Genomic DNA, 26436 nt, shown 5'->3' on the forward strand with positions numbered 1-26436 from the left:
CGTCTGCGAGCCGAGGACGCCCGACGCGAGTGAGCATGTGCGGCAACAGGCTGGAGGCTTTCTGTGTTTAGATCCAGATATTAAAAATCAAGCAGAACGCATAAACACTGGTCTCAGCGACAGTAAGGGGAAGTTTGTAAGTTTAAGAGCTTATAAACATCCTTTCAGACAAGTCTCTGGGATGCGTAAAGCGCCGTGACATGACGCCAAGCGAGACAGAAAAGGAGCAGAGAGAGGCAGGAAAAAAGAGGAGAGTAGATTAGTCTTAGTGACAAAGAGAGAATCTGTGCTTTCTTTTAGCTAAGTAGAAAGGTGGAGGTAGAGAGGTTCTGAATTTAAGATTTTAAAAGTTTGGAAAAGATTTAAAAGCCATTAAAATTTAACATGTCACTGGATCATTTTCAGCAATTTTAGAGTAGCAACAGCAGAGAAGCGCTATCCACTTCTCACCTGATCGCGTGAGCTGTAAGTCAGTTGTAGGTGACATCCAAATGAGAGAAAGTCTAAACACGCAACCTAAACTTTTTCTTTTTCCAAAGACGGATGGATGCCTGCGGTTTGGCCATCAAAGGACCTCTCTGGTTTTATGGGAATGGCATTTTGAAATAAACACTGGTAATGACCTGTAATGAGTCAACGACATGTTGGTAAAATAACAAGCTCACTGCAGACAAAGCAGCTAATACAGCTGCATAACTGGCCAAATTAAGTTTGCCACTCTCACAGACCAGGATGAGATTCTAAAAGTATAGCCTTGACACCACAACTCCATGGCATTCACACAAATATCTGAATTGAAAATGTTTAAATGTTTAAATGCTTTTATGCGAACAGCAAACCATAAATATTATATATTACTTTACTAAATAACTACAACAACTGCAAAACTTTTGGATGGAAATTACAATGTCGTTGCCCTCAGTGGAGGCCGTCTGCAGAAAGGTGGGGCACTCTCTCTCTTTACCACTTCGTAAAAGTAAATGGAGGATGCAGGGCGATAGTAATTCCGTCTAACGATTAATATTAATATTTAAAACTTAATAAATGTGACGCTTTAAAGTCTCCATTTATCATTCTGCTTTGCAAAGCAGACTGGAGCAGATCTTGAGGATCCTTTACAAACCTACAGAATACAGCAGAAATCAGCATGAATATTTTTTCTTTGAATCAAAAATTGGAATCGAATTGTGAGATAATAAATAGTCCCAACCCCAGTGATCTGATAATAGGCTACCTGCTCCAAACCAGCCTGCAGTAAGCTGCTCAATAGACATGACTTTCATAGTCAGAAAACAGTAACAAACACAAAAATAACCTCATTTTAATTTTAAGACCACAACTGTATGTCTTTTTGTGACTTGGAATGTTTTTAGATGTTTGGCTCTGTCTTTGTAATGGGCAAGAAAAAAATGCCTCAGTCTTCTTTTCAGTTTCATGCATTACAATGTGCTCTGTACATATGGAGAAAATGCTTAGTTGCGTTCATCACTCCCTATTAACGGTAATTTCCTTAGCGGTTTTGAAACTGGAGCTTTTTAAATTCTTAGTAAATCGTGAAACCAGACCAAGTCTACACTGACTATACTCGTCTAAGCAATATTTACGTCTAAATGCTTTAGGACTGTGTGAAAATTAACAACAACAAAAATAAAAATAAACATTTAAAACAACTCTGCCGATTCTGGTGTTTCAGCTGCCACTGATTTAAAATCTTTGTTGCTAGTATTTGAAAAGCCTGACCTCTTTTTTTTCTCATCTTATGTATATCTCTGCTTCAAAACTGAGATTAATCATATATATAATACAAGAGCTACATAATCAGTATTTTCCCACAGTGATAGTAGAACACATTCATTTAAAAACAAAACAAACATCCGTTTATGTTTTTACATGAACCAATGAGCTGCTCTGCAGCATTCTCCCTCCAGGCCCTGTGAAAGTGCTGGAGTGAGCAATGTTTTCTTTGTTTATGTGGAGCGTCGAGCAGCCCTATATGTATATCAATATATCTGTAAAGCAGCTAACTTCAGGCTAGACACCCAAGTAGACAGTGTGATCATTTAAGCAGCTAATATTAGCAGAATTACAATGGAAGGAAAATTACTACTCCTCCTCGGGCTGCCACCTTATCGTGGTGGAGGGGTTTGAGTGTCCCAATGATCCTAGGAGCTATGCTGTCTGGGGCTTTATGCCGCTGGTACGGTCACCCAAGGCAGACAGGTCCTAGGTGAGGAACCAGACAAAGCGCAGCCCGAAGACCCCTTATGATGGAGACGAACTTTGGATCTGGCGTTCCCTCGCCCGGACGCGGGTCACTGGGGCCCCACTCTGGAGCCAGGCCTGGAGGTGGGGCACGATGGCGAGTGCCTGGTGGCCGAGCTTTTACCCACAGAGCCTGGCCGAGCTCAGCCCGAACAGGAGACGTGGGTCCCCCTTCCAATGGGCTCACCACCTGTCGGAGGGGCCAAAGGGGTCGGGTGCATTGTGTTACGGGCAGCAGCCGAGGGAGGGGACCCTGGCGGTCTGATCCTTGGCTGCAGAAGCTGGCTCTTGGGATGTGAAACGTCACCTCTCTGGTGGGGAAGGATCTAGTGTGCGAGGCTGAGAGGTTCCAGCTAGAAATAGTCAGCCTCACCTCGACGCATGACTCTGGTTCTGGAACCAGTCTCCTTGTGAGGGGCTGGACGTACTTCCACTCTGGAGTTGTCCATGGTGAGAGGCGCTGGGCAGGAGTGGGCATACTTGTTGCCCCCCATCTTGGCGCCTGTACGTTGGGGTTTACCCCGGTGAACGAGAGGGTAGCCTCCCTCCGCCTATGGGTGGGGGTACGGGTTCTGACTGTTGTCTGTGTTTACGGGCCGAACAGCAGTTCAGATTACCCACCCTTCTTGGAGTCCTTAGAGGGGGTACTGGAGAGTGCCCCTCCTGGGGACTCCCTTGTTCTACTGGGGGACTTCAATGCTCACGTGGGCAATGACGGTGAGACCTGGAGGGGCGTGGTTGGGAGGAACGGCCCCCCCGATCTGAACTCGAGTGGTGTTCTGTTGTTGGACTTCTGTGCTCGTCACGGATTGTCCATCACGAACACCATGTTCAAGCATAAGGGTGTCCATATGCACTTGGCACCAGTACACCTAGGACGATTCTGGTCCACCATCCGGCGTCTCAGGAGGGGGAAGCAGTGCAGCACCAACACTGTTTATAGTGGGGATGGTGTGCTGCTGACCTCAACTCGGGACGTTGTGGGCCGGTGGGCTGAATACTTCAACGACCTCCTCAATCCCACCAACATGCCTTCTGTTGAGGAAGCTGAGCCTGGGGACTCTGGGTTGGGYTCTBCAATCTCTGRGGACGAGGTCGCCGAGGTGGTCAAAAAGCTCTTCGGTGGCAGGGCCCTGGGGGTGGATGAGATCCGCCCGGAGTTCCTTAAGGGTCTGGATGTTGTAGGGTTGTGTTGGCTCATGCGACTCTGCAATATTGCATGGACATCTGGGGCAGTTTCCCTGGATTGGCAGACTGGGGTGGTGGTACACCTGTTCAAAAAGGGGGACCGGAGGGTGTGCTCCAATTACAGAGGGGTCACACTCTTAAGCCTCMCTGGTAAGGTCTATTCAGGGGTCCTGGAGAGGAGGGTCCATCGGATAGTCGAACCTTGGATTCAGGAAGAGCAGTGTGGTTTTCGTCCTGGTCGTGGAACACTGGACCAGCTCTACACCCTCAGCAAGGTCCTGGAGGGTGCATGGGAGTACGCCCAACCAGTCTACATGTGTTTTGTGGACTTGAAGAAGGCGTTCGACCGTGTCCCCAGGGGGGGCCTTGTGAGGGGTTCTCTGGGAGTATGGGGTACCAGCTGGGCCTCGGCTGGCCTGGGAACGCCTTGGGGCTCCCCCGGAGGAGCTGGAAGAAGTTGCTGGGGAGAGGGAAGTCTGGGCCTCCCTTCTGAAGCTGCTGCCCCCGCGACCTGACCTCGGATAAGCGGCAGAAAATGGATGGATGGAAAATTACTAGTAAATTTAGCAGATATTTATTTTTTTTATCTTTGTGCTTAATCACTGCTCTGCATTATTTTAACATCAGTGGGAATACCTTGTGTTTTTTTTGTTTGTTTTAAAGAGAAGCAATGAGCTAAAAGTACATTTCTGTTTGAATATTTCCCTAAAAAACACTGGCATTTTCTCCGTGTTGGCTGGTATTTTTACATCAGAGTTTCATACCAGCTCATGTCCTGAACAAGAAAAATAAAGTACCAGAGTATAATTTGTTTGAGGTACTGAGTAGCTACAATGACAATCTCTCTTTAGCAAACACTACGTAATGTAATTTTCTTTCGATGTGTATCACTGTGGTCATCAGCAACACTAAATTTCCATTTTCAAAAGTGGAAGGTGGAACATCTTTGAAAGCCCAGCAGTCACAACCAAACAGATGCTGTCGGCTAATCTTTTTACCGAATGAACACAGACTCAAATGTCTTGCGCATTGCAAAAGATGATGACTGTAAAGGCTTCATAAAAACACCGACAGCATCTATCATCCCTTTCGATTCTTTTTTTTTGTGTCTCAAGCACTTAAGTAACAACCCAATCCACCTGAAAAGGGTGACGCATGCAATTTTCTATCATTACTTCTGTCATTTCTCTCACTCATATGATCACCTTATTGTATGACATGTCTGGGATTTAGGTGATTGATTTATTATTTATTTATTTATTTTTTAATGGAAATTCATCTTGAAACTGTGATATAATAATAATTTTCTTCTCGCAGGTTTGTCCGGCATTGTGTCAGCTCTTAGCGCATCTTTTTTTAATGTCAACTTTTTATTTATTTATTTTTATTATAGGTACTCAGGCTTTGTTCAAGTTCCAGTGGCTAGTCATGTCTAATTATACTTCTTGAAATCTCTTAGTGCAACAATGTCAACCTGACTCTTGGCGTACAAATCACACCAACTCGAGGATGCTGAGATCAAGGCTCCGCGGGGGGAACATACCATCTGTTGCAGCACTCTTTGTTCTTAAGCCTTCCTGATGGCATTGCATGATGGATAGGTGTAAAAAAAAATAAAAAAAATTCCTTATGTGCATAAAACAAGAACAGCGAGGCACACAATCTGCAGCAATAAAAGTCAGCCAGGTACTGCTCTTTACATTTCCCCACAAATAAACGCAGCAAACACAAAGGGACGCAATGAGGTGAAGCGACAGGAGAGGACCGTCATTATCGTGTCATTTCATTTCGTCTCATAAATCATTCAAACCCCAACACACTAAAGCGCACTCGCTATTGAAACATCACAGATTGGAATAATTATTTCCAATGCAGGGATGAAAGCTACCAATTATCTTCCTCTTAGTGGAAAGATTTATTCCGCCTCCTAAACAGCACTGGTGTGAATCAAACCAAAGTTTGCTGAAACAAATAACGGCGCGAGAAAACGGGAGATAACACAGGTCGACTCAGGCAGGTGCACTTAGGAAACGGAAAGGTGCGTAATTTAGTTTGATTAAAACAGAACAAACTGTTATTTTTGATCCTTGCATATTTTGCGCTTGGTCTTTAAATGAGGGCAAGAAAGAAAAACAAAAATATGTAGACATAAAACAGCTTACATAAAGAAAATTATAATTTATAGAAAATCTCATCTCAACTCCTCTGCTCATAACTGTAGGGTTCATCATACTTTGGCACGTTTTGTCAGTGTGCAATGTTTTAAAAAAGGAGAGGAAAGTGAACAAATAGAAGGCAAAATGGGACCTGCATAAAAAAAAAAAAAACTACCAGCCAGTGAACAGTATCTGAAAGTCAGAGATTTTAGAAGCAGAATGCTTCTAAAATCATTTTTCCACTATTAGGGCATTGACATGTTCGAAAAGTCTGTAAATCTGGCCCAAGTGTACAATAGAAATCAAGACTATGTAGACAAAAAAAGAGGGTAAAAACCATATTTGATGAAATATTTAATATTTATAGAATCACATTTATATGTGACACATTTCTAGAATATTTCAGTGTTTCTCAAGGCCTCAGGTCACACCCAGATCATCACCTTTCTCACTACCATACTTGGCAGTTTTGCTAAAATTATGCGTTTGTTTTTTCCTTTGCACAATGGCCAAATATTGCTACCTGTACTATCAGTAATATGCTGGGTGTCCTGTGGTTTATTCACACACAACATTGCTGAAGAGTCTGAAATAGAGATGTATTTTTTTTTATTTTGTGGTCAGCATAGTGAGACACCCACTCCTGGGAAGTGTCTTAAATGTTTCCACAATTGTGTTTAATTCATGTTACGTTTTCAGCCAACAGGTCTTTGTTAATTTCAATGTTGGTGTTAAAATGTTATTTAAGTCAAGCTGACTTAAGAGCACCTCCAAGGTGTCGTTTGGTTCTTGTTATAAGCTAGCATAGGGACTCAAGAAATCACTCAGGTATACCGTCTTCTTATGTATAAAGCTTGTTTTCAATTTTTAAAAAAATTTTAAAAGTCCTAGCAGAGTAAAACTTACTGCTTTAACTTAATATTACAGTATTGTACAAGTTCACCTGGAACAACCTTAGATCTCTCTCCAAAATCCCTGCAATCGATGCCAGCATTCCCAAAACACATTAAAAAAACATCAGCGAACACAATGCCGTTGATACGGGCACCGGCAATCCTCTAATGCAAGTGGGTAAAAGCATGCCAGTGATGGCTCAAATTACCCAGATAGTCAACAACTGTAAGTTTAATTACATCTATGTCTGGAGGGCGGTGATTGATAGGGCTCATATTGCCCAGGTAGCACAGCCAGCATCCTGCCCCCTTCTCTCTCTCTCACACACACACAGCCTCTGAGTTGCCGTATACCTGCACACACCATTGTCCCATCCACTGAAAATCGGAATTAGCCTCGTAGAAAGCCTTATCTGAGCCTGTGTGTTCCATCTGTTTTCTCCCTCAGCTGCGAAAAACTTTAGAGCTGTATTTATATGCAGCCCGTATCGCTTTTTTAGCCCAGCAGATTCTCCCTGGATAATTCTTTTCGACAAGTGCATAGCTGAAAATGGAAAGAAAAGGGATGGGAGATTCAGTTAAGCAAAACCGAAGTCGTTATAACAGAATCTTCCGCCACTTCTAAAGCGTATTTTTCATTGTGACGCCTGCGTGTGACGTAGCTCAGTAATGATTATTTCACAAATACGCAATTACTCACCAAAAAGGGCAAAGGAAAGGTCAGAGAGAAAAACGGTCATTTGGAAAATGTCGCTCCCCCGCAGAGCCGCAACAATCACTCTAAGGAGAAATTCTTTGATGCACTTATTGGGTGCTTGCTAATGATAATAGAAAAATAAGGAAGGGGGGATTTTTCACCTAAAATGTTCATTCTTGTTTGGGTGGCGGATTTTTTCTTCTTTTTTTTTTTTTTTTACCTTTCCTTGAACCAAAAGGCTCTAAAATGCAGACAGAGCGGGATATGACATTTAAAAGTCATCACAGGGAACAAAACAGTGGCCTTTGGGGGGCTGGCTTCTTTTTCATCTCTGGTGAAAACATGTCAGGGTGGAGCTGTTAAGGTCGACTCTCGCTCACAATACACTGAACTCTGCTGCTGAATGAGCCAAAATCTGGTGGGACATGAGGCAGCTCCTAAGGAGAGATGCATCATTTTAGATAGGAAAGACTCAATCAAAGGTTTCTAGACTGATTTCAGCCAAGAATGGACTTTATCGGTACTAAATGATTTAAAATGACTCTTTGAAATGATAAATGATAGTAAGGACATGGAGGCCGGTGGTGTCTAAGACCACAAGAGTGCTGCAGTATTAGCAGCGAGTCCTGTAAATGTTTGGACCTTTCTGACAACTGTCCATTAGACCCAGCATTAAACAGTCACGTGGTGGTGGCACATTCGTATTTGCACACACCTTTAAATCTGAGAGGCACAACCTCACACGACCTGCAGGGGTTTCCCCTCCTTTCCCTGCATCCTCAGTTTTTCAGTTATGAAATGCTCATTGAGATGGTGTCACACTTTTCTGCAGACAACCTCTTCCCTGAAGAACGACGACGAGGAGTTATTAACCATCCACCAGTCTTATGTTCATAGGTGTTATTTAATGAAGAATCATACAAATAAATGTACATAATTCCTCATTGCGTCAGATAAACATTCCTCAAAGTATTTATGTCTCCCGGAGACAGAAAAACTAGAGCGTAGACTATTTCAAGAGAAATATCAACATTGATGTCCAAGCACATTTCTGCTTAAATGACATCAACCAATCAGACAGCACTTCGCCCAGAGCTCCGTCGAAATAGTCTAACCATTGCCTGGTGTCGAGTTCGGCAGGTGGATGCCTCTCCGCGAACAAAATGACGCAAATTTCATCAATCAGAACCGACTTTGGCAATTCGCACCAAGTATGTTGGGGCCTTAACTTTTAAAAGATACTCGCTACTTTAGACCAGGAACACTCCAACAACAGCTACAGTTTTAAAGATGCTCTGATCAAATCACCTCACAATTTTTCCTGCTTCAAGCACGTCACATTTGAAGACCCCAGTATATTCCACCTTCTAACAGATGACTCATCACACACACAGGCTTCTATTCATATTGTTATGACCAGTGTCATGATACTGCACTTATAAAAAGCAACAAGATGTTCCTTAAACGCCTAAATAGTTTTAGTGCAAGGAAAGGAGTGTGGAGATTTTTTTTAAAATGTATTAGGTGCTTATTTTCAAATATCTCTTAACCCAGAATATTGTGAATGTATGTTGGAAGAGGGGCGGTTGCATTCAAATGAACTCGGACTTCATCAAATTAATGGAAGATAGATGGAAGAGGGGAGGAGGGGACTGCGAGGGAGCTGATTCAACAGATCAAATGTCTCATTTTCCTCGGAGCAATGCCGGACGGGTCCAGCCCCCAGAGCCAGTGATTAATTAGCACATGAATCTGGGAGCGGTTATTTGATTAGACCAATGGGAGTCTGTCACACCAACTTCTTAGTTTGCAACAAATGACAAACTAGTGGGTGCAGGAGGGAGGGTAGGAAGGAAGAAGTTTCTTGAAAAGACTATTGTGTAACAAGCAGGAGCTCTCTTTCAATAAAACATGAGGGATTATTTATCTTGAGGTGAGATGCAGATCAATCAAATTGTTCTCAAATAAATTACGTTCACATGTTGCTTAAGGCAGGCAAATCTTCAATCTTCCCTTTTTGTTTTAAAAAATGTTAAATTATCTTGAACCTGCCAAAGTCTGCCGATTTAGTGTTTCAGGAGAAAAACATCAATACGAAAAAAAATGCTTTTTTTTGTGGCATGTAAAGAATGTAAGACTTAAAAGCGGCAAATTATTTTCACCTCCCACTCAAAGGATGGTCAAATAAACTCCCAGGAAACAAGGCTGGAAGCTTGAAGAATAACACCAAAAATATCGGTTTTATAGATACAGGTGTAAACATGGCAAATTCCCCGACTACAGACATTTCAAATAACTTTGTTGGCTTTTGACACTTTGGACCAACGATGCTGCTGAGAACAATCAACGTTTCTCAGTTTGACAGGATCCAGACATCCGCTAACGCGGCGGCCAGATCGGCCCATTCGTTTTGTTTCAGCTCGCATTTGCCGACACGCATCCGAACGCATTAATTGCCAGCGAGGAACTTGCGCTCGCAAATTCCAGGGGAAAAGGAGAGAGAGAGAGACGACTGATGGTGGGTTACTGCAGGGCGGAAAAACATACAAGTGCGAGTTTCAAACTGTCAGTCAAACTGCCCGTGGCGCCTGGAGGGAATGAGCTCGTCAGTGTTAACAAATTAGCACGGGGGGGGGGGCGGATGCAGAAGCAGTGCTGTTGTAATAAACTACCGCACCTAGAAATATCAGGCTCCTTGTGGTGAGAGGTGTTTTTTTATATTATATATTATTTGCAGGGTAAACCATATGCAACATCCATCCACAAGATAGTAGTCATTACATGGAGGCAGAATATTACCTTTACTCCCCTGCTGCTACCATGTGTCAACATAGTTAAAGTTAATAACAGAGATGCAATAAATTAGTTCCTATATATGGAGCAGGCAAACCACGGCAACTTGCATATCCTTCTGTGGTATACTTTTAATCTGGCAGATATCTAAATGTTGCATATGCTCAAGTAGACAAACAAGTGCATTTCCATCGCTCCTCACAGATTCTTTCACGTACTCCAAAAGAAGGGGTGAAGTGTCTCTTCATCTAGGAGCCACTTCTATTGGACTAATGACCACTTTAATTTATTAAGTGCAAACAACACAAGAAAAAAAAAAGGAGGTGCTTTCGTGGAGATCTAATGGAGATCTAATGTTAAAAATCCTCGTATATCGTAAGCAGTGGCGCAACTACACATTATTCAGGTGGATGCGAAAACATAGATCGGCGCCCCCCCCCCGMCCGAGGGAAGGAACGTCAGGGTGAAGGAGCGACGCTCACTCAGCCCCCCCCCCAGGGTGAAGGAGCGACGCTCACTCAGCCCCCCCCGAGGCGACGATACGTGAAGGGTAAAACTCGCTACGTGCGCCTCGTTATGTGGGGGTAAGGCGCGCCAAAAGTGTACGGGAAAACGTCATCGGCGCGCCGCCCCCTCCAGACGGGGTTTTGGCGCCCCCTCTGGTGCTGCGCCCCTATGCATTGCATACCCTGCATACCCACTTTTTGCGCCACTGATCGTAAGCTAACATTTTATTATTGGGTTAGAACAAGTTGGGTCACATTGAGATGTGAAATACTTAGGGAAGAATAAAATGGAATCGAAATATCCTTTACTGTCCCATAATGAGGAAATATATGTGCAAAAGCAGCAAAATTGACAAGCAATCAAAACCAAAACAAGTATTCCCACAAAGAAATGTGCGATATATAAAAACAGAATAAAGAATAAAAATTGTACGGCAAAACTTCACATAGCTACACAAAATACTCTACTCTGGTCCAAAGTGAGTAGGTTCATTCAAAAAAGACAGGCTATTTACAATTAGTGACAATAAAAACCTTAACCCTAACCTCGAATAAAATCAAAGAACTCTTTTACAAGAGCTTCCTGACAATCATACACATTAAATGGAGCAACTGGATTGTTTTCCCAAGCTGCCACGGCTCACAGCAGTTCCACTAAAAGTCCAGATCTACACCGAATTGAGAACATGTGGCAAGATCTAAAAGCCCATGTGCACAGATGCTTCGCATGAAAAGTCACACTTCAGATTTTTTTGCGCAGAAAGAATATTGTTTTCTTTTCCAGCAACGCAGCACTTTGTGATCCCAATAACATTAACTGATCTTTGCAGTAAGAAAGGTGACAACATTGACGACAAAAAATAGGTTTGATCCGAAGGCAACGTGTAATCTACACATAATCTCACATCGAAACAAAACAACAACAAATATGTCCAACATTAATCTCGTTTATCTGGAGACTTAACGTCTTTTCTGTTTTTAGCTCTAATCAAAGTGAGATTCGGATCATTTCCCATTTCACTTAGCCACGTGTAATCAAACCACACAGAGAGAGAGAGTGCTACTTTCTATAAGCAAAGCGGTGCTCTGCCAGGAGGTCCGAGCCAGAGCTGAATGTGTGCAGCAGGCAAGTGCTGCGCCAGCGGCTCATGACAGCGAATAGAGCTTTGTTCAGCTCCAATCATGTCCGACATTGTTTTACTGTTCTCCCTCCTTTCATTGCCTTATTTTTTTTTCCCCTCTTTCTTTCTAGCTCCGTCTCCCTCCGCTCCTGCAAACCACCAACCCACCGACCCACATGTTCGGCATCACTCGAGGGAACATCTCAGCCAAGACTAATGCACCTTGGCCCCCCACCTACTGTACAGAGCCTCCTCGGGCTTAAGCTAACACAATCCCCTCCACACAGTCAGGGGAGGTACACAACTGCACACAAAGACCTACAAACATGGCTCCCAGAGCAGACATGATTCAACATGGCCCTTCAGTAACACATGCCCTGGTAGTAATTGAGGTCAAAGAGAAGAAACAACAGGCTGAAATTTTTGTCTTGTGTGAGAGGAAAGAGGTCTTTTCCTTACTCTTCTTTGACTCCACATTACCTGATGGAATTGCCTCGCAGTGTACCAGAGGCAAGAGCTCGGTTAAGTTTAGCAAAGTGAACCGAGATAAACTGCAGTGCAGGCATGCTAATACGACGATTTCAGGGAGAAGGAGGTTCAGACGAGGCCGGGAAAAGAAAGCGAGAATATAACCTGCCAGTGTACAAATAGCTGTCCCCTTAAAACATTTCTGTGAAAATATCAGGTACAAAACTGCTAAAACCACAAAAATAAGAAACGGCAAAACAACTGAAAATGCCTGGTGTCAGTGAAAAATTGAAAGCAACACACCCACTTATAAAAATGACCGCCGACACTAATGAAAAATGCTGCTTAACGTCAGGCTTTAAAGCAAGGAGCCAGCTTTGGCGTTGTCAAAAAATGTCCTGATTCCATTAAAGCAAATATTAAATTAGCTTTAATACATGTACCTAAAGTATTAGCATGTGGTGCCATCTTTGTTAAGAAAATGACATGATGGCATGTGGATTGTGTGTTTTTGTACACTTGTGGTTAGATTTAAGTACAAAGTACTTGTCAAAATAAGCGGGTTCACATACTTATGTGTTTTTTTAAATTCAGCTATGAAGTAAACTTGAACAAAAATAAAAATTGTGTCCAACAGTTAGTTAAAATCTCAACAAATTGACAGAGGGCCTGCAGCTAGATGCCAGTGTATTTTGTAGTTCAACAAATCTTCTGTGAAGACTTCAGTGTTTGTAACTGTTAAGAGCACGAATCCGCAGCAACTAAGGGTTAATACGAGTAGTTTTTGTTTACAAAATGAATAAATAAAGAAAAGTCCTTTGAGTGCATTAATTGACTGATTTGCTGGAGTCGCTTGTTAAAAAAAAGAAAAAGGACCATTTACCTTTATGTTACACCTCAGGAAGCGCCATTCGTTTTAACACCTCACCGGGCTTCTTTCATTCCCATAGCAACCTGCAGGTTTGTCGAAGGTCCTTTCACATAAAATATAGCCCGGGCTGATGACAGAATACTTAGAAAATGTGTTCTCTTGTAATGAAATGGGAACCAGGCAATATCACCATCTGAATGGATCCCTGGGGCTCGACTTATTATGGATGTATTAATAGAGCAAAATGCGGCGCGTAAATGGAGCTGAACTCCAACACGCTGGCCACCAGGTTAGTGCCCACCTCCTCCTACCCCATACCAGCTGTCACAACAAAAAACCCCTTTAATGACTTCTTGCTTTTGGATAAAGCTGATCTGTGTGTGGTAAATGTTGAGATGGTAATGAAAAAAAAAAAAAAACGTCAAGCATTTAATCCAACTTGATTCAAATCAGCGGACAAGAAGAAACCCCTCAGTGTCGATTGTACGCACAGCAATCTTAATTTGTTTGTTGCAAATTGATGAATATATGGCAGAAACATTAGAATGACAGACCATATTGTTTGCTGATTAAATCCTTTTTAAAGGCAGTATGAAATATTTGGACCTATCTGGAATTTGTGGTGTTTGGGGAAAAAAAGGATCCTCCGATCCCCCTTTTGTGGACGGGAACAGAAAAATCGATGCTCTCCTTCTGTCGCAGCATCTTGTGCGAACTTGTTTGCATTCTGTTTAATCAAAAGTTGCCTCGTATGAACACTCCGGCTTTTTGTATCGCGCCGCGCTGATTTGTTTCCGTGGAAGAGTACATTCAGAAATAGACCAAAGCCAATTCTCTTGCTCATTCTCTCCTGCAAGAGCAGTTTTTTATTTTTTTATTTTTTGGCAGCGTAATATCTGAGGGCAAAAAGCATGAATTAATACCAATTAAAACTCAGTGCTGTAGTGTTGACATACATAATACAGAACAAGAAGATATATAAAGGAGAAAATAAAAATTGTAATTCCATGCATATTCTACAACGCTGTTACATTTTTCAGTTACAGTTGGACACTTTTTTTTATCCATTATTAGTGCCACTGGAGTAATTTTTATATTACAAAGGGTTGGGGAAGGACATTTCTTGTTTTTCTTCTACATACAGTCCACAATGCAGCACTATGTTCTGTAAGGATTACTAATGCTTTCAGACACATTAAGGAATTTAATGTATTCTTTCTGTCCCCATGCTAGAACAAAAAAAGTATTCATAAGTCTTAAACTTGTTCACAATTTGTCACATTACAACTTTCATATGTTGGGATTTTGTGTTAAAAATCTGAAAATCAGAATAGTGTGGCATATTCAGTTGTGTTCAGACCCCTTAAGGGAACACTTTGTAGAATCATTTTCGCTTCATATATATATATATATATATATATATATATATATATATATATATAGAGAGAGAGAGAGAGAGAGAGAGAGAGAGCTGCCAATCTTGACCAGCCTCTCGACTGAATTTAGGTGTGCACTTTGACTAGGTCAATGGCCTAATCTAAATCTTTTCATTGTAGTTCCAGCTTTATGTTGTTGACAAGGTCAACCTCCACCCCTAGGCCTAAGTCTTTTGTAGACTTAAGTCTAGTTATAGGACTAAAACCTCCTGGTTTTAGTCCTATACTGCCTTGTATTTAGCCCCATCCACTCTCCTGTTTGCTCCATGCAACTTCACAGTCCCTGCTGAAGAAAGACAACACCCATATCATGATGCTGCCACCAGCGTATTTCGTCTTGGGGGCGGTGCATTTGGGTTATTATGTGCAGTTTTCAGTAGTGTTTTGCATGAAACCCCAAAAAGTTCAATTTATGAACAAATCATATTTTATGCAATTTCTCAACCACTTCACAATTATGTTGGACACTTTGTGTTGGTCCATCACAAAAGAAATCCCCAGGAAATACATTCCTCCTTCACTAAAAAAAAAGGTGTAAGGCAGTGTAGTAGAGTGCAAAGTGTATGCTTTTCGCATGCATTTTAGAGCAAAAGAAGGTAGATTCTAAAGGTATCTGAGTGAGTAAAGATGCAGGATGAGAGTGAGCAGAAGCAAGTGGGGGTGGGTTGGGGAGGGGGGGAGAAGAGGCTTGCCCTATATTCTGTAAGACTCCAGCGGCTGGTGAAATTTGATCCACTGGATGGCAAGAGCAGATTAAAGGCTGTACTTAATAACAGCTGGCTTCTTTGGTTTATCTCCCTTGTCATTTGTTAATTCCGACATGCTCGTCTCCGTGTGCAAGCGCGATACATTAGCCGCCGCGCACTTTCCTCGTAGGAATATTGTTGTTTTGCAAATGCATACAGAAGATGACGTCAAGGCTGGAAGTTTTTTAAAATCAAAACCTCCCTGCTTACTGTGATCCACCGCCCCCCTGCACCCTAACTGATTTAATCTTGTGTCCTTTTATTCTTCAGCTGTGTGCCCAGAAGGAGAGTACACAGGCTCTTTCCGTGGGGTCACAGAGCACCAGAGAGCTTATTGTGCAACGCTGTGGCGAAGGTAGATGCCTAGCACTGGTGTGCTGCAGCAGGAGACAAGAAAACGTGTGGGTGACTGTTGTTAAAGACGGCCTGTGAATAAAAAAAGAGCTAATGAGATGAATAAAAAAAGAGACAAAAATATAATAGCAAAAAGGAGGGAAAAAAAACATTGAGTCCTGTAGGTGGATGCTAAAAAGTGATTCCCTTCCACCACCCACAGAGCATGAAGCAATCCCATTCCACATGTACGCGATGAAGACATTGCTGCAGAAATTAGCCTGGGTGGCTACGCTGCATCCGAGACACACGGCCATGATGATCTCCTTTGATCGTTTTCTTTCGCTTGTGCATTCAGGATGACGGGTATCAGACATGAGCTCATTGTGCAGAAATAATGAGCGCGGAATATGTATGAAGGAACATGTACGTGGTTATAAGGCATTAAGTCAACCGGCGGCAACCCTTTACATGTGGCGCGTTGGGCTTCTGACAGAAGCAGAAGAAGAAAACAAAAAACGCAGGGGTAGCAAATGCGGCGAGCGGCGCTGAGTGAGGCACGTGCTGCTCAAGTCGGGCAGATGTGGAGCTTAGCTGCTATGGTAGGGAGGAAGGCTGCCACTTCAGATCTCAAGATGATTTATTTTGACTTTTTTATTCAATGAGAGAAACAGCTGTTACGTATCCAAACAGCTGCCAGTTCAAGATTTTGATTTTAATCCCAAAGTCATCAATCTGGTCAGTGAGATAAACCTGGTTTAGACAGTACAGCTTTTTAGCTGATTCAATGTGAATCCTAACGCACTACCAGGTCTCCAGGAGTGTCATAAAAACCTGCGTTCAAACTGAAAGCCTCTAGATTTTCTGAGATAGGAACGACAAAAAGTTAAATGATGAGACTTCATACTTGCTCACAGATGGGGAAAAAATGCATTTGAGGGTTTTTAAAACTTGTTTCAGTGTGAAAAGATAAAATGTCCAAACTGTGCGGGGGGGGAAGGTGATAAAAATGTAGTTACTGAATTTACCATATGGTGAAGAAAAATAATGCACATGTGCCAGTGCTATTTTGAACCAATGTGACCAATTAGCGATGCTGGACTGTTGATGTTCTTCAAAGTCGAGCCTTGGTTTCGTTTTGCACTTCCCCCTCCGATGACCAGGGGTCACAATGCGACAAAAACAGTGTGCCTCCACAGCAGAAATGGCGGCAGAAGAAGAGGCTCACATTTTGTTTTTCTTCTGAACGTTTTGGCATTTATATAAATGAATATTTAAAAAGGAACGCATCTAGATTTAATAAAAAAAAACTGCATCTAATCACAGCTGTTCTCAGACAGATGCACTTGCATCTTTCACTCATGTCAAATCTGGTTATTTTTCACATCCATCTTCTATAAAAAAAATAAAAAAATAAATCAGAAACATTCATTTAGATGATTGATGATGTTGGTTTCAATTTACTTAATTTGGTGTTTCGTTTTGATGGAAGGGGTTGTGCTGCCCTTCTGCGAGGTTTTGGGGATCCAACAAACATTTTATGCACAACCTCCATAACTCCTCTGTGGTTTTTCATCTATTTCAATAACTCTATAGCCACACAAATATCTGGCACAGTTACTCAACATTCTGCTTCTAACTTTGTGTTGAAGGCATCTGTAAAATAGTACTTTTTTTTTTTTTTTTAGCAAGGACCATTTTAGAAAGTACATATTAATATTCTTGAGAAAAGTATCCATGTGGAATGAATCAAAAAATGAAGTTTATGTGAAACTTAGTTTGTTGTAATTTTACTTCGCATTAGAAAAAGAGAGAGGATCGGTAACCTAAACTGGCTCCAGATCTTCCTAAATGAGTCCCCTGCTTCTCTCATTCCTTTTTACTCTGATGTAAAAAAAAAAAAAGGAAATACTTACTGCATCATTTCATGCCCAACACTGCCTTTCCTTTAAAGTACTGTGCAGACATTTTAAGAACAGCCCTTATTAACATATACTTTGATTACAAGGAGCCAAATTTTCCTCCAGGCTTTTGAAGTTATCTTGATCAAAAGTTCTCCAGGCTTTCTGAAGGTTTCCAAGTTGCTTCGTTGCACTTAGTCTGCTATTTTGCGACATATCAGTCCAGTCCTTCCATCTGATCAAAGCAGCATATTGTGAGTCAATATTTCCCAAGTTTACACTAAATAGATACCTAAATATTACCTTGTTAATCTGTGTGGATGAAACAGAGGATGAACTCAAGCCTGTTTTGGATCATAACTATTAAAGGCTGCGAATGGCAAGAAATATTTTGAAGCTAACATATAATTGAGCTTTTGGCTCCCAGCGTTCCCATATGTATTCCCAGCTGACCAAATATTGCTTTACTGCATAAAAAACACATGGGTAAAAACAAACCTAAAATTCTAAAGCTTAAAAAAAAAACCCCGTTTAAACGTGATCCAAATTTGCGAGCGATTAAAAGGTTCACTCAGCCTCATAAGTTTTTCCTCTTATGAGATATGCGTCAGTGGGGAGATTAGGATTTAAATCATAAGCAGCCAGTTATAGGGGTGGTCCCTGTGATCCTCACCACTAAATACCCTCCATTGTGTTCCCAGAGCCAACGTGCAGCTGAGAAACATCTGCAGAGGGCCCATAAAAAGCGGCATGCCATATTGCGCGATGCCTCCGCCTGCTGTGGAGTGACATCGCTCACTCTGCGTCTCTCGTTTCAGCCCTCTCCCAGGTCCATCTCGTGGAGGAGAAAGGACTCTATTATCACAGTGAAAGAGGATCCCCTCCCCTACAGCCCTCCCCACCTCCCCCGCCACCTCTTTCCGCCAACAAATGAGGGGGCAGTGATCAGGAAGACGGCGTGTGAGTACGAGATAATATATGTGTGGAGAGTGGGAGTGCGCTGCTGGGGAATGTGCACCTGCAATTTTTCCTCATTTGACACAGTCGGTCTTTTGTAGGGTTCCCGACTACGGGGAGTCGTCTGGGAGAGGTTACGGCTCCTGTCCTCCTCCCGAACCTTCCCAAAGAATACGTTCCTGATATGGGATTCTGCATTGCGATGCCAGTCTACAAACCGGAGAACAGCGTATTTAAGATGGCGCAGAACGAGTTCTGCTGCTACGGCGCCATTATAGATAAACAAAGCTGGTAACAAGCTGCTCTAAGACAAATGGCTGGTAAATGTGTTTGAGGGTTTACAACATCATTTCCGGGATTGAGAAACAATGAAGAGGAAGAAAACAAAGACAGAAATAAAAGGATAATTGTCATAGGTTAGAACAAAACTTTTTAACTATTGGAGCCTTATGAAGAGTTCCTATTTTATTTAAAAGGGTGGGGGATAGTCTAAAAAAATCAACTTTTTTGAGCTTTACATCAAAAAAGAATCCTTACATCTACCATGGAAACCATTTCAGGGTGCCTCAACACCTGCTCGTACAAAGCACCGCCTCTTTACCCAAAGCTCAGCCCTAGCGCTTAATCACCCAGGAAGTGATACTTTATGTCAATAAATTTAGATTTAAATGGTGAGAAAAAGGGACAGCAAGCTGAGAGGTAGTATGCAACAACAAGTGGGGGAGGGGTTAGGGTAATACAAGCTTCATAAATCTACAAAAATCCTGCCTGCTTGTTGACTGGATCATTTTAGTATGCTTTGCTGGTCTAAAACAGTAACTTTTTTCCAACTTTGATAGTTTGACCCATATATCTTTCTTAGTGAGAATTTAATAAATCTGACACAATAGCTATATATTAAAAGAAAAAAATAAACTAAAAAAAAATAAAAAATAGACGATGATGCAGATAATAACCAGCTCTTGAGCTCTGTCCTGACTCTTACTTCTGATTGCAGCATTTATATGCGTTCACATAGCAGGAACGATATTTGAGTTTTCTTACCATCAACCAGAAGTAGGCTTAAAGAGGGTCAGGGGGGTACGTCGAGGCGTGTGTTTGGTCTGGATATCTGTGATCCGTGACCCTAAAGCGATGACTCTCTCCACTGTTAATAGCTGCGGTGCGAGACTGAGGCCAAGCTTTGACCCCGTCTGAGCTCTGATGCTATACATCCGCAGAGGATTGGAGGGAGATTTGTGTTTCTTTCTGTGCGTGGGAGGGTTTGAGAAGAGGAAGATAAATGAAGGGAGTGCATGAGTCTTCGGTTGCGTGTGTTAGTGTGGCACAAAAAAACAAAACAAAAAAAAAACGACACAAACTACAGAGTATCCGGCAAGAAGAAGTGCAATCGTTCTCGACCTTGGCATCTTTCCAAGCAGAGCAAGGCCAACGCCAAACATCTACCATTACTCTCGGGCTATCCATTTCTCTCGCTCTGCTTCCTTTTATTTTAATGAGAGCACAATTAATAAGGAAATGGACCAGCTTCCCAAAGGGGGATAGTTCCTCCACAATGGATGCCTTCTTTTGTCAATGGCTGTATTGAATTCCTGTAGTAGGCCACTGGGGCATGCGGAGGCTATCTCTGGTATCGCCGCACCCACCCTCCACACTCACTTTCCCTCCTGAGTTTGATCCCCCTTCGCTTCTCTCCTCGACGTCTCGTGGGCTAGCTGTGCCAGCGTATCATTTCATCCCCCCCATGCTCCTCCTCTTCCGTTTGCTTTTGCTTCAAGTCCCAAACTTACCAACTCTTAATATTGATTTTCTCAAGCAGGATCGGCAGTTACAGTGCATGCTCGGCTTACTCAGTGACGGCATTGAGGGAAGACAGAACACCATCCTGCCCTTAATTGGGCTGCTTCATCTGAGGCACAACTTTGGTTCAAGGGAGAAAAAAAAATTATATCCAATCTTTGTATGCGCATTAAATATTCACCCTGATTGCTCTTGAACTGCATGAGGAAAGAAAGAGATCAAAAGAAACAGAAGCTAATTAATCCTTTACACAGTTTTGTTTTTCAATTACTTCCTTTGTTGAAGAAATAAAGGTGCTGCTGCTTCATGCCATACACAAAGGAGGACACCTGTGCTTTCTTTTTCTCTCTGCAAGCTGCTCCCAATTGCCCTCAGGAGGGCAAACAACAACTGAAATGCCTCATAACCCGCAAAATACAAGATAAGCACCAAGATTTACTGAAAATAACAAAACGACACCTACAACAACTAGACCTCATAGCAAAATGGTAAAAAACTAAGTGCACCATCTGCCAATTCCATTGTTTAGCCATGTAAATGAGTTGTTCATTGCTAGTTTCTCAAATTATTTAACCCAACCTCAAGTGTACGATCACACAACAGATTCACACCATCGTTATTGAGTAAAAAAAGGTAGAGACTAGAGGTGTGCCGATCGATCGGTCACCGATCATAATCGACCGATTTTCGTGAAAAAGTGCATGATCGGTGATCGGCGATCATTGGCTCTTGTTGCCGATACCGATCACCTGCATCTCATTTCGCAGCCTGCCTGTGCAGCTGGTCTCCTCTTTCCTTCACACTGCGCAAACGCGCAGCAACAAATCCTAAKCGATGTGGAACTATAACGCACTGAGTGAATGGGGAMGTTTGCGTGTTGCGGCGGAAAATTGAAGCACGTCAAAATGCATCAACACAACGAAGCTAATACGAAATAAAAACAATGCCATACTCGACGGATTTTGGCTACATCGAGGCTCACTGCAGTAAAAAAGACATATGGAGGATCAGACAGCAGGTAAAGCAGCGCACGGCTACAAACACTCACCCGGATTAGCATGACGGTCAGAAAGCTAAACAAATAATCCGCAAAATTATTTAAGTCTTTGAGCTGCGATGTAAGACGCTGGTTCTGCTCTCGCTGTTGAACCGCTGCTACGCGCTACAGGTAGTAATATTTCACAGAAGGAGCGCCGCTTCTGCTCCACCTGGTAGTGACTCTCACACCGAACCTCTGTTTGAAGCTGCAGTGTCTAACCTAAAAAAACATTTTACATACGCATTAAAACTTCCACTGTCCTAACATGAGACAGATAATCTCAAAAAAAAAAATTGATCTCCTCCCAGTTCTGCATAATTACTCCGCTCAGTCAGAAACAGCCACTCAGAACTAGCAGTAATCAGCTAGCCGCTATGCTATCAGGAAGTTTTCATTCAGTAACTCAGGATTGTTTATTGTAATGGATCCTGTATTTGCCTTTGAATGTTAAGTTTTATACTTGAATTTTTTGGTAATGTTGAGAGGTTTTATTTTGGCTCTTTACATTATTTAGCCTCTTCAGAGCATTTATATGTTGTCAGTCTGTTAAAGATAGTATTACCGATCAATTTGCAGAATTCCTGTTTTGTTTAGTTTTCTTCTGGGAAAAAGTTATTAAAAACAAGTTTTTGTCTAAATTAAGGTGAATTCATGGTTCCTTTTTCCACATAATGTAACCGGTAGTGTTTATGATAAAAAAATAATAATAATAATTATGTGATCGGTATCGGTGATCGGCCCTCGTGGGTGATAGGTATCTGTATCGGCAGGAAAAAACCTGATCGGCACATCTCTAGTGGAGACTAACTTGAAAAATTGTTTGTGTAAAAACAAAAGTACACCCAATTGTGATTCAAGGAAAGCACCACATTGAGGCTGCTAAAAAAAGAAAAAACACACACATTTAGTCAACCAAAACTCAGCGAGTTTGACCATGTCTATCATGGTCATTATGTTGGAAATTTGCTGCTCAGTAGAAAAAAAATGAGTGTTACCAAAATGCCAATTTATAGAGACATTAGCAATGAGCTTAGAGGAGAAGTAGCTCCTCAAAATGGGAATGGGCATAATGAACAAGATGACTGTAATAACTACGCATTGAAAAGGATTCACGATTTGAGCTGCACAGTGTATTGAATCACAATCCTCACAATATAAATTTTTTTGCAATATCGCAAAGGACTGCTTGGATGCAAAATATATCTGACTTCTTCTAAGGACTTTTACTGTCATTTAGACAAACACCTAAAAGCGTTCTACTGATGTTACTGACAGTCAAAGGGGGGAAGGGCAATGCTTTTTTTCTTCATGTTGTAGTGGACCATCACAGGATCTGAGAGAGCATGTTTTCAACCACACACTAACAATGCTGAAAACAGCACAGCTTGATCAATAGTCTCCTTCACGTGAGAAAGAATCAGGCAGAGGGAGCTGGAGAGATGCACAGACTTCTAAAAAGAAACCTGGGAGCCTAATAGGTAGACAGCATCTGAACTAGCAGTAAGTTGGTTTGAGCAGTGATGGTTAAAGCCTAGCTGGGGGTAGCCTGGAGCTACATCTCTCATTGTTTGTATGTTGAGCCCACACAACCCCACACAACTTTAACTTTAATTTTTCGAGGGGAAAAAAAAGTAATCAGAATTGTTTCTTTGCACAAAGTCATCAGTAAAATGGTGAGGTCTAATAGATGCACATTTGTTTCACCCACACACAGTGCTGGTAGCTTACCAACATGCTACCAGCACACAGTGCTGGTAGCACTGTAAGCTGCATTGCTAGCTACATTGCTTTTGAGTACCCCTTGTGATCTTGACAGCATCGTTTTCTGGGTCTAAATTAAATTATTTCAGGATCTGGATGAAGGAAAGCCACAGTTATGGTCAAACCTTTCAAGGGCCCAAGGCAACATCCTAAGGTTCGCCCTGCAGGTAAGAGCAAGTGGTCAAGTCTTCTCTCCTGAGACTTGACCTGAAAAAGCAATAGCTAGCCCTCTTCATGTGACTGTCTGGCAGTGATCACCCCTGGCATTATCATTTTCTAGGATTCTTTATTTTTTCTCACTATACCTGCATTAGCTCATACCAAAGTCAGAACTTTCACAAGGCGAGTAAATGACCTCTCTGTCTCTTTTTGCACGTAGCATATAAAGTAAACAAGAAAATGGATGAATGGACGTTTGGACAATGTGGCAGCAGAAAATAAATCCAAACCGATTAAAAATGCATCCAACTGGCTTTGAACTGTGGTGTGCTGCACTGCATCATGTAATCTCTTTTATTCCTCTAATCCTGATGAGGAAACACCTAACATCAGATAGAGATCTGAAGACGGACGCGAGAGCGATTCCCACACATAAAACTATCTGCTGATTAAATGATGTTATTAGTAGCACATGTTTTGATAGGAAGAGATTCTAATCGGAATAATTAGTAAAAACGTATACAGCACTGCCCTGAGGCGTGTTTAAATGACGGCTTGTTTTAGAAGGGCTTCATTATGTGGGTGGTTGGGGCAGCCTCACCATGTTTCACTGTGCGTAGGAGGGATGGGGGAGGGGGGTGGCGAATCTTCCATGTCGACAGATTTACACACAAAGCCTTGCAGTGTCTAATATCCCAACATGTTGTGATCTGCCTGTTCGGTCACGGCAACAACTGTCATTAAAATGCAAATCGGTAACATATGGAAACGTAAACTTTTTTTTTTTTTTGTATAGGTGAGGGATAGGCATCGCAAATGTGGCACTGAGAGGAGGAGGGGGAGAAAAAAAGCAATTAAATTCACAATTTGTGCAAAGCAGAGGTAACTGCATTGTCTCTCCCCACATGGTTTCCGTTTGCCCTTCGTGCTCCTCGCTGTCCGCCCACACCCTAAATTAGCGGCCGACCCCTGCTGATGCAGCGTGCAGGAAACCCTGTGGTCCTGTACACCCTCCGTTTTTTTGTTTTTTTTTACATTTTTCTCAGACTCTATGAGGGGAGCTCATCTGCAGGGTTACTTTGCATTTCTCTCTCTCCAGCCTTCCCTACACAACAGTCACACACATCCACTACACACACGTGCCCGTATTATGCAGCCTAATGTAAACTAACATCCACTGCCACTTGACCTTGCTGTCGATATCTGTCCTCATTAAACACTGTTTGGGCAGCTGCGGGTCCACTTTAAATGGCATCATTCAGCGCTTACCAAATTATACCTTTTGCATCGCCGTCAGCCCAATTCATTTATTTGGAAGATATACACAGGTGGCAGCGGGGGCACCTATAAAACACGCAGGGCTATTTAACCCAACCTCCACCAACCTTAATCTCTCTGCCATTCATTCCTCTTGATTTGCGTGTTCTGACAGCCATTTGGCATTGTGGAGCGGTCAGGATTGATGCCGTGGGCAGCAAAAGGCCATTGTTTTATTCCCCATATCAAGCAGGTATTGATTTTTTACTCATTACGGAGGGACATAAAAAGAGTAAGGGATCTGTGAGTGCCAAATGTCACAGAAAAAATATGACGAAAAGCGAAGGCAGTCTAATAAATATTTAAAAAAACAAACTGACAGACTGCCAGGTTTTGTTTTAATAACGTAGGACTTTTAAAGACACATTTGTGTTCAGAATGAAGTGTTTTTTTTTTGTTTTTCTTCTTCTTCTCTTTGACAGCTGTATGAAAGAACCTTTGATTTCTTTAGAAAATAATTTTTTGCAACATAATTGCAAAATAATTTGCTATTTCAGTGAGCTTTGGGAAAAACAATCCTTTGGCAATGGAGAAATTAAACCCAGTGTCCCTACGCAATATTAAAAAAATATATTAAAAATTCCCTTTTAACACAAAATATTCTATTTAAACAGATTTTGGTTGGTATTATGTTTGGTTCTAACTTTAGGTTTAAGAAACACAATAAAGTGTTCGATATCTTGTGTCCCATTGTTGTTTTCACTCTTTTCAAAATAACATATTGAGACTAATATTAAAATTTCAATGTTATGTTTTCACTTTTTTCTTATCATCCCTAATATGTCTATTACTAGCACCATCATTTCAAGAGCATCGGGACTTTTGTGGTGTTGCCATTTGTAATTTCAGTAATTAATTCAACACTCCAAAATGTTTTTTTAAGCATCTCATCTGCTCAAAACTCATATTCTCACATTGATCTTACACAATTTTCTTTTTATATATATTTCTTACTTTTGCAGATTTATATTTTTGGTCCACTTCTAAACATATGTAAAGAGAAAATGCCACTGCCGGCCAATGGCTGTTGGAAGAAATAACAAAATGATAGATCTCAACTTCAGGTCGAATGTAGTAGATGAAGAGCAAGAAGGTAAGATGATAAATGTGGATCCTACTAAAACCAACATAAGTGTTCTGATTGGAGTCAACTTATTTCAAGAGAATCATTGCCCTCACTGTGGGACACGAAATTAAAGTATTAAAATACAAATTAGCTTCTATTCTCTTCCAGAACTACAAAACATATTTGGCCTAATCCATTTTGAACAAAGCCCGTCATGTGGACTCCAGCAGAATAAGAGGCGGAATGAAGTAGGAATCGTAGCCTTGTCCACGGCGTAGATGAGGGTGGCAATGTCAGACCCGTTTCCTGGTCTCATTTTGTAACTTTGCCTCCCACGCATGCTACAGATCAAAATATACAAACACCTGCTGTCTTGTTTCGGAAGATCTGACTGCAGAAGATTTATGCTGTTTACTTTTAACCAAAGAGAAAACAGTGCGACTGTAATCATCCTCCCGCTTCAACTCGGCAAAACACACATGGGGTTGGGAAGTTATTTTCTATATCTGACATCTCTTTCTAATGCATATATAATTTAGCCTGCCCCGGAGTGCCGTATCTGCCCGCTGCAAACGAGTGATTGGCGTCCGCCCACTCCTAAGCCCACTTATTTTTTTCAGAGCTTTAAGAGGCATCTCGCAGTCACAACAAAACACTACACGCCTCAGTGGACTCCACAAAGAACTTTTCAGCCACTTTGAAATATGAGCTCAAATAAATCATTTGTTTAATTAATTAAGCAAATTAGGCAAATCCAGGGATGCCTTGGCGGATGGAGCCGGAGCCCTGGCACTAGGAGATTAATTAAGTGGATCGGCTACGGGAACAGTGAGACTGACGTTGAAGTTTAATGTGCTTGTTTAGTGACAGGAGGCCAACCTTGGCTTAAACGCGCTAATACTTTAGCGAGAGCAAATGGAGGCCGGATGGAGGTGTTTGAGGCACGGAGACAGAAAACGGTGAGAT

At 41.9% G+C, this 26436-nt stretch overlaps 1 protein-coding gene across 20 annotated transcripts in view; it reads right to left on the reverse strand.

The window, feature by feature from the left end:
* The window catches only part of LOC103480667 (adhesion G protein-coupled receptor L3), a 275299-nt gene that overhangs the window by 155704 nt on the left and 93159 nt on the right, over window positions 1-26436 (reverse strand). The window lies entirely within an intron of this gene.

Source organism: Poecilia reticulata, linkage group LG18 (assembly GCF_000633615.1).
Source record: "Poecilia reticulata strain Guanapo linkage group LG18, Guppy_female_1.0+MT, whole genome shotgun sequence".
Taxonomy (NCBI): Eukaryota; Metazoa; Chordata; class Actinopteri; order Cyprinodontiformes; family Poeciliidae; genus Poecilia; species Poecilia reticulata.